We start from the raw sequence: 12,824 nt of genomic DNA, 5'->3' as shown, positions 1-12,824 counted from the left end.
TCTGGATCTGTCAGCACTTCTTTTGAAGTTGTGCAGATGTTGGTGCAAATGTTCCTGACACGACTGAAAGAGACCCGTCGAATGGAGAAGACCATGAGGCTGACATATGGAAAGGTCCAAGAATTTTGGTGTGGTTTACAAGTGAGCTGCTGTATTGAACAAAACAATTAGCATTGCTGAAGAGCATTTCAGCACTGTGTCTGAGAAATGAGAAGGATGTTTTGATGTTTCCTCAGCTACATCCAAGGCAACTTCCTAGTCTGCAGCTGGAGATACGGCCAATGTGCACAGGATCCAGTTCTGTGCCAGTACTTTCCTCCTGTCCTTTCAAGGCTGGCATCACTTCCACTCCTTTTATCCTCACCGTCTCTGTGTCGAGCAAGCACAGGGATAGCAGGATGCTTACACACACGACTTTCTTGCAGGTATTCCAGCCAGGTACCTGATAGACGCTGGCAGGGTGGTGCAAGCCTGGCATTTCCTTGCTCTGGGTGTTGTCAAAAGCAAGTGCTTTCATTAGAAATGGAGCTGGCGAGTGGCAGAGTACCTGATATCTCGGCAGACTTTGGCATATGCGCAGACACAGTGTGGTGCACACACCTCCAGTATCCAGGTGCAGAGGGGGTTTGGGAGGAGAGGCAATACCAAGGCGAGTTTGTGTAATAAAAGATGGAATAACCATCTTTGCTGCCTTTCTCATGCAGCATAAAATAAGACTGAGACTGAGGGGCTGGCTTCTGGCGATCTAGCCGTGGCAGCATGAAAAATGAGGAGGAGTGTGATAAGAAACTAATAATTTATGTTCCAAGCACAGACTCACACCAGTGTGGAGGGAAATTTGTGCCAATAACTCCTACTAACTCAGAAAGGCACGCAATCTTTTATTGCACAAATTATTAACGACCAGAAAATAAATGACTCTGTAATCAGATTGGTGCTGCCGGCGCTTTTCGTTTCTCCTTTTATTTGTATAAATTCTGAAGCCAGTCCACCCCTGAAGCTGAGGCAACGGGAACTTTTCCTGGCCCGGCGCCATGCCTGACAACAGAACAGATTAAACGGCGAAACAGAAACGCCTCGCTATCTCATTGCCTATCAGAAATGGGCTTACCCGACAGATGTTTGCTGGCCCCTTCGGCACTAAGCAGCTTTGTAGGGATCCCTGGCTTGGGAGCGCATCGCGTGGTGACCGGGAGAGTCAAACAGCAGTGTATGGAAACGTAGGGGGAAATAACAGCTCTCCGTCGTCTCTTGGCCCTGTCCCTTTTCAGGCTGCTTTCTTCACATCCTCGCTCTGTCCTCGGGGCTGTTTGTGTTGTGCTCCATATGCTCCTGCTCTAGTTTTTCAGCGTTAGTGCTTAACATTCAGCAGTGCTGGGCACCGACAGCAATTGCCAAAATACACCGGAGCTGTGGGTCCTCGATCCTCCTAAAATCATAAAATCAAGTCTTTGGGCCTCGGACTTGCCTGGTAAAAGGAGCATGAGGAGTTGGGTTTATTCAGACAGAGTCCATATGGAAACAAAGCGTGGAATATTTTCCCCACCAGCAAATGATTACATCCTGTGATCTTTCTTGAATTAAAATCTTTATATGATGCTAATGAAGAAAAGAGGCACCGACGGAAGACGAAACCTCGTAAAGAGGAGAGATGATGGCTTTTGGATTGGCTGCAGGCTCCCTTCTGTGTGTCTCCCGAAGGAGGGGGCGCAGTGTTCCTGCGGGAGGAGCGAGGAGCTTGGGTGTGACGCCAAAGCGAGCTGAGGAATGTGATCTGGGCTCGAGCTAGTCGCTATTTGCAGGAGGCGCAGAGCGAACCGGAGTGGTAGAAGCAAACAACTTTGAGCCCACAGGTAGCTTTGGATCGAGATCTAAGCTTCGCTTGAAAGTTATCTCGATAACACACTGAACCCGTATCTCGGGCGGGGTTCCAACCTCGGGGGATATCTCAACCCGAACCTGACGTTTGCAGGACTCGCTGCGTCCCAGCCGTGGGCCAGAGCAGCCCTGCCCTGCCGCCCCGACCCCAGTGCCGACCCGCGGGGCTTTTTGGCCCCGGACCCAAGCCCAGCCACGGGGCCCAGCTCTGCAGCCAAGGCGGGTTTGCTCTGATTCAGGTGACCCACAGCGGCCTGACCCGGCTGGGCCTCATTTAAACCCAATATTTAAGGTTTTTAGGGTGAGGTTTCTTTCATAAGCAGCGTCCCTTGAAGGCGAGGGAGTTGCTCCATATGCCGTTGGAGGCTGCTGGCCCGTGTTAGGCCCGTGTATTTTTCGGTTGGTGGGGAACAGCCATCTGTACAGACTTACAATTACGGTGGTGCTCAGACATTCCTCTCCCCTCCCATTCCCCCTTCCCGTTTGGATTGTGTGAACCAGATGATAAGGAAGAAAAGTGTTTCTATTGTTAATCCAGCCCGTTCGTTATCAACGGCCCTATCTCCCCGATGGCTTCATCTGAATAGGGAGGAGGGGGAGAGTTGCTCTCCCTCTCTCTTTTTTTATATTGGCGAGGGGGTGTTGGTGAAGGTGACCACAGCCGGGCTGCAATAATGAATAATGTGCAGATTGTTCCCGGGGACTGCGAGTGTTTTATTAATGCAGGTTTTCTTAGACTGAATGCCCAATCACCACAGAACCATGAAACTCAAATTGCCTTACAGCTCTCTCATGAACATACTTTTAATCTCATTGACCTGTCGTTATACTGCAACACATAAATCCAGGTTTGGAGATCTTATGTCCAATCATAAATTGGGCTGGCAGACTTCCGATCAACAGAATAAAACTGTCTCCTGTGAGGTGGGTTTTTTATTTGTCAGCGCTGTTCCAGCAGACAGAGCGGAGGTGCAGTCAGCTTTTCTTAATAAAGTATTCTTTAAAAAAATGGGGGAAAATCGGAAACCCAGCATGGAATTCACAGGAGAGAGAGAGAAAAAAAATAAGGTGACTTTTAAATAACATTAATGTTGGACGTAAACATAGAATGTGGAAAATTGTGAATTAAGGGGTGTTAGCTTCCACCATCGTAGAGAAATGATAGGAAAATAGAAGAGTTTGTGCAGTGGCGTTCAGACACACAATTTTGGCCATAATTCTGTGTGTTTTCTGGGGGCAGGAGAGCACTTGTACCAACTTTATAGAATTCTTTCCTCTTTTCTTATGTCTTTTTCTCCTTTTACTTAAACGAGCAGTCTTGAGGAAATCTAATTTCCCCCTCCGTCTTGTCATACAGTGCTTTATTTGGATGCAGCAGAGAATGAGGGATTTGAATTTTCTTTGGGTCGGTGGGAAGTTGAATATGCAGGGAGACTTTGCTGTGCTGCTATCAGGCTGGGGGTAGTCATGCAGAAGAATTTCCTTGTGTGAAGAAAGATTACAAGAGGGAAATCCTGCTGGGCGCTGAGCGTGTTCGGGGTGGTGCAGCAGGCCCCTGTGCGAGTGCTGTGGACAACTTCTCCTCAGTACAAACGTGCCCTCCAAAATGCTGCTAGAACAGGTTTGCGTGTGCATTTTCTCTTGATAGATCACCGTAGAAGAAAGCCCTGTGATGGACTTCTCCAGTAGATCACACAACGCTCATTCATCCTCAGGGTTTCATTTACACAGACACCACCTTTTTAATGCTCCCCTGTCGCATGTGTTAGTCCATAAGATAATACACATGTTGAAAATAATAATTTCATACTCTTGCACTTGCTGAACCGATCTTTTGTCTTCATCTCCCAAAGGGCTCTAGCAGACAGCAGCGCAGGCTTCCACGAACAGAGCTACCTCCGTCGTACTTTGCATCCTACCCGCCAGAACCCGCTCTGCTCTGGAGCAGGTAAGTCAGTAACGTGCACCACCGTTACACGTGGCTCTGCCAACCCGTGCTGAAGCCGAGCCGGTGGTCTGGAGGCAATGTGTCCTCTCCTGTGTGCGGCTTCTCTGAGGGCTTGTTGCTGCCAAGAATTCTCCCTAAAGAGCAGCTGAAGTTCTGTATTCCTCAAAACGTGGAGACCTTCTCCCAAGCTTTCCAGGAGAGTCTGCGGTAGGAGTGGCTCAGTTAAAGGGTTTCCTGGGCTTTTCAGTGTTCTTGGAGTGTTGGCAGGTGAGAGCGCCACTAGAACCTGAAGAGCTCTTGCATTAACGTGTCCCAGGCACCTGCACCTCACTGCAGCTGCACGCTGGGCAGGCAGGCAGTGCCTCCAGGTAGCCCCACTGGTAGTTGTGTTGCTCTGAGGTAGCAAAGCTTTGGACAAAAGTGCAGTTTCTTGCAATTGCATCCCTCCGAGTGCTGTTCTGTGGCGTGGCAGCTGCCGCCAGCTCTGGCTCTGCTCCTCAGCATTCCAGCCTTGCCCCCATAACAATTCAGCAGCAGTCATCTGAGGAAACAAAGTACTTTGGACTCCCTCCTCTAGGGCTTTCTGTCCTCGTGGTATTTTGTTGAGGGCCTCTGTTTTCATAGCGCTGGGATAGATGGACTCCTAAAATATACAGCCAATTACACAGCAGAATTTATTAGACTTTATTCTGGTGCACGTTACGTGGTGGGGGTGGGGAGGAAAGCGCCAACTCTGGAAGGAAACCCATAGCAACTGAAACTGTAAGTGTGAGGATTAGAAGTCCCCATAAATATACCTGACTTTGCCATCACTGTTAATTAAATGCAAGTCATGAAACACGGGCCCAGAGCGCGTCGGTGACAGGGAGCAGCAGCGTTCAGAGGCAGGAAGGAAGAGTAAGCAGGGGAACGGCTCCATGGCCTGGGGCTGAGACGCAGAGCACAGCCAGGAGGGTTAAAGCCACGCAGGTGATTTAGAGCGAGCCCTCCCCAGCGAGGCAAAGGGGACTCTCCAATCAGTTATTAATGGTTCCTGTTTCATCTTCTCATCTTCGTGGGTTTAATTGTGAATTATCTGGCGTGCTGCGCTGCTCCGCTGTGTTTTCTTCTCCTGTCCCAGTGAGGTGATAGAGGAGGATGTGCTGATGCTAACAAGGAAGCCAGGCTCGGGGAAGGCCTGTCCCCTCTCAGCTTTGCCTCAGGGCTGTGCAGCTACGAACTGTGAAGCTCTCTGGGCCTCACGCTGTGATTTACTCAGCTTCTGAGGCCTTCTCCCCTCCAAATAATGTGCCAGGATTCGGCTTCTAGGAGCAGTGGTGCTCGGGTTCCCTCCAGATACGTGTGGCCCAGAGGGCCGTGTCTGAGAGACCAGGATGAGGTACTGTGTTAATTCAGCTCTCCTGTAAACAGCTTCCTCATTTTCTCCCCCTTGTCGTTATTCAAGCATTTTTCCTTTCGCAGCCCTGTTTCGCCTTTGGTAATCTCCCCAGCATGTACTCCATCAGCACTCCTGTGGGGCTTCTGTGCCTAGGAAATAAAGCCCATAGTTCAGCACTATCCATCTAATATCTTCTGACTGGTTTTAATCATAGCATTTTCCATTTAATTGGGAAGGCAGGCACACTTTGCATATTAATACAGCACAGCCTGCACCTCCTGAGCATTAAAAGCATAGATGTCTGGGATGTGCTATGCAGCGGCTGTGAACCTGCTGGGCGTCTTTTAGCATCTCTGTGAATGGGATATTTTCAGCAGGGCTGGTTTTTGTCCTCCTGGTGGAAGTCCATTTGAAAAAAAAAAAAAAGAAGAAGAAAAAAAAAGAATTATTCCCTCAAAAAATTATATGGATTTCAGCCATTTAAATAATTGGTCTGTAGACAGTGCAGCCGTTGCTCTGTCTGTTGTGTCCATTGTCTTTCTTAGATCACAACACTGCTGGTCCCATTGTCTATTGAGGACAGCCAAAGGGGAATATATCATCTTCCCTCCCTTCAGAAGTGTTGGTCATGTAGCTCTTTCCCCTTCTGTGATCCATCTATTTTCATGAAAGACCCATTCTTTTTCTTCTTGGCTTCATACTGCCACCCATCACTGGAGCCTGTCTGTGCAAAACCAATAGTTTTGTCTTAATTTCGTTGTGGTTTTCATGACTCTTTCTTCTCCTTGCTCAAAACTTTCCTTAGGACAGGCATATTGGTTTGGATTTGGAGGTGGTCTCAGTAGGTCTTTTACTTTCATGGTGAAAAAGCTTTTCTAGAGCATACTCATACGCACCTTGCCATGTGGAAGGCACGGAGGGCATTTCTTACTGTGATTTACTATCAGCATCAGCTGATGGTGCGTTAGATGCTGTCCAGAAAGACAGCAAATGTGCAGTTCTGTTAGAAAGAAGAGGTGTCTTTTTAGACTCCAGATAGGTCCTGCTTACGGTTTTCATATTCTCTTGTAGCCTCTCTATCCCCAAAGTTTATGGCATATGTGGTATACATCTTTAAGGTTCCCGTTCAAAGTCAGGAGAGAAAGAAAACTGATGAGCTGAATCTGTTCTGACATTTGCATTTATTTCCATTATTCACAAGAACACAGATCTAGAGCCCTGCCATCTCTGAGAACAGTTGCCCATGGTTTTGTACGGCGTGGTGCAAAAAGAGAGGTGTGCATCAGGCAGTAACTTGCAGGCTGTGTGTGGCAGGGATTTTATCTTCCTTTCTGGTTGAGGCACACTGGCCACAGTGCTGGGTCTGTGTAATTTGTGTTGATTAGATAAGCCTCCCTGCTTCTCCATTATTCCTGTTGAAGCCTTCAGGAAGCACCTGGGTTATTCAGCACCAAAGTGGCTTCCACTTCTCCTGCAAGAAGTCTGGAGTGCTCGGGTGCTGCTGTAAAGCTCGTTAGGCTCCCAAGCGCTGGCTCACAGCTCCGCAGAAGCGCATAATGATGGCCCTGGGGGAATGGCGTTCTTAACTGGGGATTGTAGGGTACAATCTAACGCTTTGTCCTGTGTTGGTCATTGTGATCCCAGAGCGAGATCCACAGTACGCAGCGGGCACTTCTGTGGCTTCACCTCGTAGCTTGTGCTCAGGGCCGTGTCCCTGAGAAAGGGGTGAACCAGCGATGCTGTGCGGCCTCACCTGCTCTGATGCCACACAGAAGCCTGTTGGGTGGGCACTGAGAAATGCTTGTGTATTTAGCTTCCAAGCTTGGGAGGATAACACAGAAGAGGCCAGATGAAAAATAGGTAGATAGATTGGTTTGGGTTATAGATTGTAACCGCCGCCAAGGCAATGCAGCATTTCAGCTTTCAGGAATACCACAGTGTCCGAGCCAATTCTGTCCTGGTTATCAATAGATTCAAGAGATTATCAGCAACCACAAACACGTTCTTTTGCTCTTTGTGTTTTTGCCATTCTTCAGTGTGACAGCAACCCCAGAAAGTTTTCAGGCATCATTGTACCTGGGACCTTCTGGTGGCTGGTCTCTTGTGAGCTGGCGTCGTGGGAGTTGTGACTGCTCCCGGCTCCAGTGTGTACCATGGAGAGCCGATCCAGCAGAGGCGCGCAGTTTAATTATAGAGGGAAGGCTAGGTCAGGAAATCTAGCTTTCCAGAAGTTGGTGGTATGATAGTAGAGGGTAAACAGAGCCAGATCTTGCATGCTGCATGTGTTTTCCTTGCTGATCTGTCATTGCTCCTGCAGCCTGTCAGTAGTCCTAGTCACTCCTGCTTTTCTGGTCTAGTAAGAGCTATGTCATTGCGTCTCTGTCTTGACCTACAGTTCCCTGTAGACTTCATAATTATGGCCTTCTTTAAAACAGACATCACTTACCATGCCAGAAATTGTCACGGCGTGGGGGAGTAGATCAAAATCCATTAGGGAACAAGAGGTGACTGGATTCATTTCCACCTGAAATTTCAATTAAGCATTTCAGCGTAAACCAAACCTAGACAGAATGACTCTGTTTTTTGGATTTCAGAATTGGTTTGTCAGGAAGAAGTAGATGGAGCTTTTCAGAGTTTAAAAGTGTACAGCAGCGCTACAGACAGCTAAGTAGAGCTATAGATAGCTGTAAGTATTTCAGATGTTGAAAGCCACAAATATGTAGAGGTTCTCCTCACGTTAATTTGTCTGCTGTGTCTAAAAGCTGGGTATCCCAATGGAAACAGTCAAAACAGATTCTTCTACTCATTGTTATTTCAACTAGAAACTCGGTCGTCTTTGCGTTTGTTGGAGCGTGTGCTAAACTAGTTCCCAAGGTAATATTGTGGCACTTGTCTACTAGGTTCTGGTTCTCCAAAGCATCCAAGAGGATTAGTATCTGTAACAGCGTGCTCAAGGAACATGCATATGCATCTCTGGACCCTTTATTGAATATCTGATTGATACTGAACACCACGCAGGGAGGCAATTCCTATGGAGGAACCATGGCTCACCCATTACCGCTGTTCACTCTGTGCTTTCTTTTATGGAGAGGGGCCGATAGCCAGCCCCATCATCCATGTTGTTACAGACATTGTGGATAAGAGTTGTGCTGCGAAGCGCCTAACCCCTTTCTGAACAGGGAGGCGGGCTCCTCCGTGCTTTGCTGTTTCCGTGAGTTGTGTTATTTCTGAAGTAGCAGCTAGCAGTTCTCCGGTGCCGACGGCATGGCTGCATCCCAGCGCCTGTTGGGCTAGAAAACTGGAGGCTTGAGCTGAAACCTGCCAGCTGATTGCCAGTACCTTTGGGGAGACAGCTGGCTCTCTGCGTCTTAACAGCAGCAGGCGGAGTGTACGGATACCGCACCTCCAACCCTGGAAAGCATCTGCTTGCAGCACCGCTGTGGAAACAGAGGAATAATACTGCTGGCATTCTGCACCAGGCAGGAGCATAGAAAAGAGGAAATTTTGAAATGGCAGTTGATCTTTTTGTAAAGGAGCTTTGGGTTTCACTGCCTTTTTAAAATTTCTCTTTTTCTTTTTCTCCCCCCAGATATTTCACAGGTCTGGGCTATTTAACACTGACCCGTAGTGAGTGAGCTTCTCAGAGTAGTTTGGAGGTTTCTTTTGTTAAGTGATGTTAGCCAGAGAGGCCTTGCATGGCCTTTAGCATGCACTAACATTGAAGACAAGATGTGACACCCACGTCCTTTTTTCTTATACACAACACCTCCAGCCTTCCCCTGTTTCTGCCACTTTCTTTTTCCATATCCCCAGGAGACTTATTTAAACAATTTTCTTCATCCGTCTGTAATAAAGCACAATCACTGACCACCTATGTTGCATTGGAGTTGTGACACATAGTTATCAAGGACCTATATCAAGTTAGAGAAACATTACGTTTCTTATTCTCAATGGACAGAAAAGAAAGAAGGATCATAGAGGTTTTGTTTGTTTGTTTGTTTTTTATTTTTGTTATTTTCTATCTTATAGTGAGACCGTGAATTGCCCTGAAAGAGCACAAGAGGTTGTTCCTAAGGCTGGAAGGCATTAAAGAGTCGAGGGGGTTCTTGTCTTTAGCACAATATGGTTTTTGCAGTGGTTGTTGCTGCTTGAAAGAGGCCGGTAGGTACGTGGCGGTAGCAGACTGGCGTTTCTGGAAGGTCAGTGCTGGGAAGGGGGGCTACAGGCAGGATAGCAGAGATCTTGGCATTTCCTGGGCTATGAAAATAGTTCTGAGTTCTGTTCTTTCGACTGGCGACAGGAGTAAGGTGCCTTCTTATTTATTAGAGACTCGTGAAGATGGTTGGGGGGAGAAAGCAAGGAGAGAGAATGGCTAAAAAGCAACCGAATCAGCAGCTTAATCAGCAGCTTGTTGCTGCGAAACACAAAAAGGATATCCCAAAAATTTAGGGACTGAGAAGCCACTGGGCTGCTTTGAGTCCTGGTGTTCTTATTTGACTGGAAGTCCCACGCTCCTGGCCCCTGCCGCGCACATCTTCCTGAACACGTCCTTCCACAGAGTTGGTGTGTGTCTGTGAAATGAGATGTGTGCTGTGTGTGTATACATCCACACGCACAGAGCCGTGTACAGAAGCCATGCAGATCTGGGGGACAGCCTCGGGAGTCCCCGGAGACCAGGCTGTTATGGCACTTATTTTGTGTCACCCTTATTTCTAATCAGACACACACACATGCACACACCTCTCACTGGCTCTCTTCAGCCCTGTATCTATTTTCTTTTATTATCCTGGCAGGAGACGAGCTTCATTAGGGGAGTGGAGTCTCTAACAAGGATGGGGAATGGCAACAACAAAAGGATGTAGCAATATAAAGTTATGTCAAAAAACCTTTACAAGAAAAACGGCTGACATTAGAAACAGTGTGCATTAAAAATTCAAGACGGTTGGAAGCAGGGGCAGGACTGGAGAGAGAGAAACAAATAAATACCCAGGCTTTAAACTAATAAATCCTCGTATTTGGGAAATGCATCAAACCCTGCATGCTATTAAAACTGGCTTTATTTCTATTATTGTTAATAACAATGATAAATATATTTTTTTCTTGGATCTCAGTGTGGGCTATCTGCATTTTAAATACACACTTAACTGGCTAAGCAATCTTTTCCTTGTACTGTTTGCTGCTAATATTCAGTGGCTGGGAAGGCTGCTTCATTGTGCCTGAAATGCAACTGGCTAACTGGGCCCGGCAAATCATTTTGGCTGTTCCTTGACCAGCAGCCCCAACTCAGTCAGCTCCGAAAAGTTACGCCAACCCATCCACCCTGGTTCTTTTGGCTGATCAGATAACGCTGTCGATCTGGCTATCCCTGGTTTTGGGTTTGTTTCTTTTTCACCGTCAGGCTCTTTGCGGAGAATCCGTTGACCCAAACACAAAACAGCCGTAGGCTAACCTGTGGGTAATAGATTAATTTGTTTTTGCAGGGAACTGAGAAGTCCAAATCTATGTGCAAAGGGAGAAGGATTTGGAGAGGAAAAGTTAGACTGCTGTGCTCTTTAAGCATTAGAAAATTAGGATTTTATTCTTATCTTAGCATCCGGCCCTGAAGGTCTCTAACACATACTTGTTTCCCTCCTCCCCTGTGAACTGGCCAACACACCTGTACAGAATAAATCTGGGTCCTGAAGTCCAGTCCTGCAATTAGCAGAGGTTGGAATCAGAACTGCCACTTGTGTCACCTGCCTCTAGAGAGCTGAAGACCTGGGTGATGGGCAGCAAGCTTTTTCTCACCGTCTGGCCGAGCCGCACACCTTCGTGGTGACGCCCTGAAGGCAGGGGTAGGTTTGCCGTGTTGTTCCCCTAATTCCGAGAATTCAAAAGAGGCCCTGGATTCTCCAGCCTGACCAGTCTACTCCTTCCCACCTGCTCTAAATTCATGCTGAAATTGCGATTGCTCCCCCCCAGCTCCTGAGCCTGAACTTGCAGTGGCAGACGAGTGTGCCCGATGTTTTCCAGGCGGAGGCAGAACCTCTCGTGGTGCTGCTTTATCTGCTTCTCGGGGTGTGTTAGCAGACGCCGATGGGTTGCAGCACCGCGTCTGGATTTCCTGCGGTGTGGGGACCTGGCTTCCCAGCCTCTCCTTTGTGTCAGGTTTCTCCCACTTTTTACGAGGCTCATTCATGCTGTTGTAATTACAGACTTTTATAGACTTTCACCAAACCAGTTCTACCCACCTTTGGTTTTAAATGCAGTTAAACAAAGCACGGCGATGCACAGAGGTTACCGGTGGTTCTTGGGAGTGTCGGAGGTTGGGCAGGGTGTGGGGGCAAAGGGTTCCCCTCGTCTGAGAGGACAGCTTGCTTTTGTTATTTCTGTACAGCCAGCATGAAAAAAGGGTGAGAAGAAAACTCCCAAACTGGGTGGCAGACTGTCACCCTCTCCTAAAGTCTGACAGCTTTAGATTTAAAAATAAAAAAAGTCCCAGAGAACAAAGGAGATGAAACAAGGAACCTGTTTCTTTGACACTTTCAGCTTTATTGCTTTAGACGTGGGAGCAGTAGAGCCATGCTTAATAAATCCTGGGATTTGGGAAGTATATCAAACTCTGCGTGGTATTAAAACTAGTTTAATGCCTAGTGCTACTGTCTGCTCTTCTTGCCACTTTCCAAATGGCTCAAACAGTCTGCCAGGTGCTTTAGACAGGTCAGAAAAAGAGACTCCTACCCACAGCTCTCCCGGTAGCAGTCTCTGTCTGTCTTTACCTACTCGTCCTTCCTTGCTTCTAACCCAGCAGACAGACATGGGCTTGTCTTTCTGTATCCATTATGTATAAATGTATTGGTTTTACATGAAGAATGGGATATTCTGCTGGACACGGAGGATTTTTTCCTGTTTTCTTGCTACAGATGTTACAGGTTCCTGGAGGTCTCTTTCTCCCCCTATTTGTGTCTCTTCTCCAGTTTTCTTTCCTCAGCAGCACAAGGTGGGATATTGCCGAGTTCCCTGTCTTGCTCTGCTTGGTGAAGCAACAGAAAATCTCCCCCAGTTTCTTCTAGCCTTCAGGGAGCCGTATCGTGCCTCGACAGCCAAGCAGCCCACCACCAGGTTGGGATCTGTCGCCCTTCAAAGCCTGCTCTCTGTCGTGGCGGCGTGGCGAGGGAGTTATCCTGTTGTTTGGAAGTGTCAGTGGCAAGGGACAGCTGTGTGTTGTGGTTTGCTTAACGCCTCCTCCTGGGTTTCTTCACGTGACATAATGCCACCCAAACCAGAGGGAAAAAAGCTTTGCGTGCAGGCAGACGGAGGAGCCTGGGAGCCAGGTATTTTTCAGCTCCCTCTGTGATGTTAGTTCATGACCCTCTGTGTCGTATAATACCTGCGCGTGTTTTTTCGCTGCCCTTCCATGTGCAGCAGGGCAGGGAAGGGAGGGAAAGAAGGTGGTGAAAGGCAGCTGGGGTCAACCTGTTGACAGCAAAACATCCACTAAGAAAAAAATGTTCACTTTGAAATGCTGTAAAACAACCTTCGTTTCTGTATTTGTTTGTACAGTTGTGTGTACGTATGCATGCAGGCTCTCTGTCTCTCTCACAGCTCTCCTCTTAATATTATTCATCCTTATTACATATC

At 47.6% G+C, this 12,824-nt stretch overlaps 1 protein-coding gene across 2 annotated transcripts in view; it reads left to right on the top strand.

Moving 5' to 3' along the window:
* The window catches only part of SAMD11 (sterile alpha motif domain containing 11), a 173,302-nt gene that overhangs the window by 31,092 nt on the left and 129,386 nt on the right, over positions 1-12,824 (top strand). For both annotated transcript variants that reach the window (XM_083803253.1, XM_083803254.1), the window contains exon 10: positions 3,732-3,826. The gene's annotated coding sequence lies outside the window, so the exon portion shown is untranslated. The remainder of the gene's footprint in view (positions 1-3,731; positions 3,827-12,824) is intronic.

Source organism: Anser anser (genome assembly GCF_964211835.1).
Source record: "Anser anser genome assembly, chromosome: 17".
NCBI classification, from domain to species: domain Eukaryota; kingdom Metazoa; phylum Chordata; class Aves; order Anseriformes; family Anatidae; genus Anser; species Anser anser.
The sequence above is the reverse complement of the archived record's forward strand: the minus strand, read 5'-3'. Positions and strand labels throughout refer to the sequence as shown.